Here is a 2815-nt window from a genome sequence, read left to right on the forward strand (position 1 = left end):
ACCATCGAGGTGGGATTTGGGTTTGGTCGTTTCGTGGTGGGTTCTGTGCTCAGGTGGGGGTTTGGGGGGTAAATGTTGAGGGTTTCTGGGTTGAGGGTTCTGCAGGTTAAGGAAAAAAAAGGAGTGAAAATGGGATTTGATTTAATAAACCCCCAAAAAGGCCCCCAAGGGATGAAATCAGCCTTGAACTCCAGGTGAAGTTTCTCCTGAGGGTTTTCTCATTCCTCTGCTAAAGGGAACTGGGGTGAGGCCAAGGAAACCAGTCAAACCAGTGGGGAGGGGGGGATGCTGGGACCAACCCTCAGCAGGATCCCATTGATTGAGCCCATTTTCTGGGATGAAAACCCTGATTTCATAGAATCATGGAATCCTAGAATTGATCATAGAATCATATAGATCATAGAGGTTGGAAAGGAGCTCTGAGGAGCATCAAGGACCCAGGGCAGGTCACACAGGAACCAGATGGGTCTTGGAAGCCTCCAGAGAAGAGACTTCACAGCCTCTCTGGGCAGCCTGGCCCAGGGCTCTGTCACCCTCACAGGGAAGAAGTTTCTCCTCATGTTGAGGTGGAACTTCCTGTGTTGTCACTTGGTGCCATTTCCCCTCGTCCTGTCACAGCCACCACTGAACACAGACTGGCCCATTCTTGATGCCCACCCTGCAGATGTTTATAGACATTCATCAGGTCCCCTCTCAGTCTTCTCTTCTCCAGACTGAACAGCCCCAGGTCTCTCAGCTTTTCCTCTTCAGATGTTCCAGCCCCTTCATCATCCTTGTGGCCTCTGTTGGGACTCTCTCCAGTAGATCCCTGTCCCTCTTGAACTGGGGAGCCCAGAACTGGACACAACCCTTCAGATGTGGTCCCACCAGGGTAGAAGAACCTCCCTGGACCTGCTGCCCACGTTGTTCTTCCTACACCCCATTGATTCCCTTGGCCACCAGGACACATTCCTGCCCCATGGATCACTTGTTGCCCCCCAGGACCCCAAGGTCCTTCTCCATGGGGCTCCTTTCTAGCAGGTCAACCCCTCATCTTAGATCAGTGGTGGCTCCTTCAGGCCTTGAGTTTGCAAAGCACCTCCAGCCCTGCCCCCCCAGGGCACCTTGAATGGGCCCAGAAAAGGTTCAATATGTAAATTAACCCCTTCAAAAACCTTTCTGAGAGGGGAAAAAAACCCCTCAGGACTTGATGATTTTAATCTTTTCTTTTAATACCTTCAACAAAAATCACCCAATCGGCCCCAAAAACGGGTCTTGGGGGGGGTTTGAGAGTTTCCTGCTCTTTTTTTCTGATAATTCAGCTTTTTTTTTTGCCTGCTGAATGAAGAGAAACACTGATTTCCCAGGACCTGGCAAGAAAAAGCCTTTCCCAGTTGCTATTTTGGGGGCCTTTGTCTCAGAACCCCCCTGGGAGGAGCTGCTGAAGGACCCGAGGTGGCTCCAGGGGGTTGGAGGAAACCAAAGGAACCATTGGCAGAAGAAATTCATTAGAAGGGATTGAAGGGATTAAGGAGGATTTTCCCAGCACCTTTTTGAAGGCCAAAACGTTTTGACACATGACCCAGGAGGGGGTGGGTTGGGTTTTTGATTTTCTCCTCATTATTTGTGCTCAGAATTCATTTAGGGGGGGAATTAATTGGTTCTCCTGTCCAGCCCAGCAGCAGGTTTTGGGGATCCTGCTGTGGGGACCCCTGAAAGTTCACCCAGTTGAAAGCAAAGCACCTTCCCCTCCCTCCCCCAAAAGGTTGGTTGAGGAGCAGGAGGGGTTTATTCCCAAGGGCTGGAGCTCAAGGGGTGGGAAAGGTGAAGTTGGGGAGCAAGAGGCTGCAGCTCCTCAGGGGGGGGAAAGAAACCAGCCAGGAATGAAGACCATGAGGGTGGGAGATCAAGGTATGAGGTGGTTCAAGAGCAGGTTCTGCAGTGTCCTCACTTTCCTTCAATCATGGGTTGGCTTGGAGGGACCTTAGAGCATCCAGTCCCACCCCCTGCCTGGGCAGGGACACCTCCCACCAGCCCAGGCTGCTCCAAGCCCCACATTAGATACCTGGAACACTTCAGGGATGGGGCAGCACCTTGAAGATCATCTGGTGGGATCATCTGGGTGGGCTTGAAGGTCCTTCCAACCCAAACCATCCCAGGAGCTGAATTCTATGATTGTAGGTCTTGCATGATCACATGGTGTGACAATAGAATCATGGAATGGGTTGGGTTGGAGGGACCTTGAAGAGCATCCAGTCCCACCCAGGCAGGGGCAGGGCACCTCCCACCAGCCCAGGCTGCTCCAGCCCCAGCCAACCTGCCCTTCCACCAACCTCAGCCAGTTCCTCACAACCCTCCTGGTGAAGAATTTCTTCCTAAAACCCAACCCAAACCTCAAACTAAGAACGTTCAACTCACCAGGGGGTGGGTAGGAAAGTGGTGGGAGAAGCTCCTGGATCAGCTCCCCAGGGGGGACACTTGGGTGGGTGACTCTGCTCACCAGGCCCAGCAGCTCCAGGTGGGAATGGAGGAGCTTTGGTGCTCCTGGAAGAGCTTCTTGTTCTTCCCCAACTCCCCAGAAATCATCCCCAGGAGATCAGGGAGGGACCTGATCCCAGAGGTTGGAGCTTCCATCAAACCAGGACACTCCAGACAAGTGTCCAAATCTGCCTGGACAAGGAGGATTTGGTTGGAGAAACCCCCCCTGGGGGAAATCCCACTTCTTCAACCCATGGGGGGTTTATGTCACACTCCTGCAAGATGAAGGTCCCAGTGGGAACCACCACGACCAGTGGCCCTCAAAGCCTGTGCCTGGGGGGGCTGTGCTGACCCCCCC

Source organism: Chaetura pelagica, unplaced genomic scaffold (assembly GCF_000747805.2).
Source record: "Chaetura pelagica isolate M959 unplaced genomic scaffold, ChaPel_1.0 scaffold1529, whole genome shotgun sequence".
Lineage (NCBI taxonomy): Eukaryota > Metazoa > Chordata > Aves > Apodiformes > Apodidae > Chaetura > Chaetura pelagica.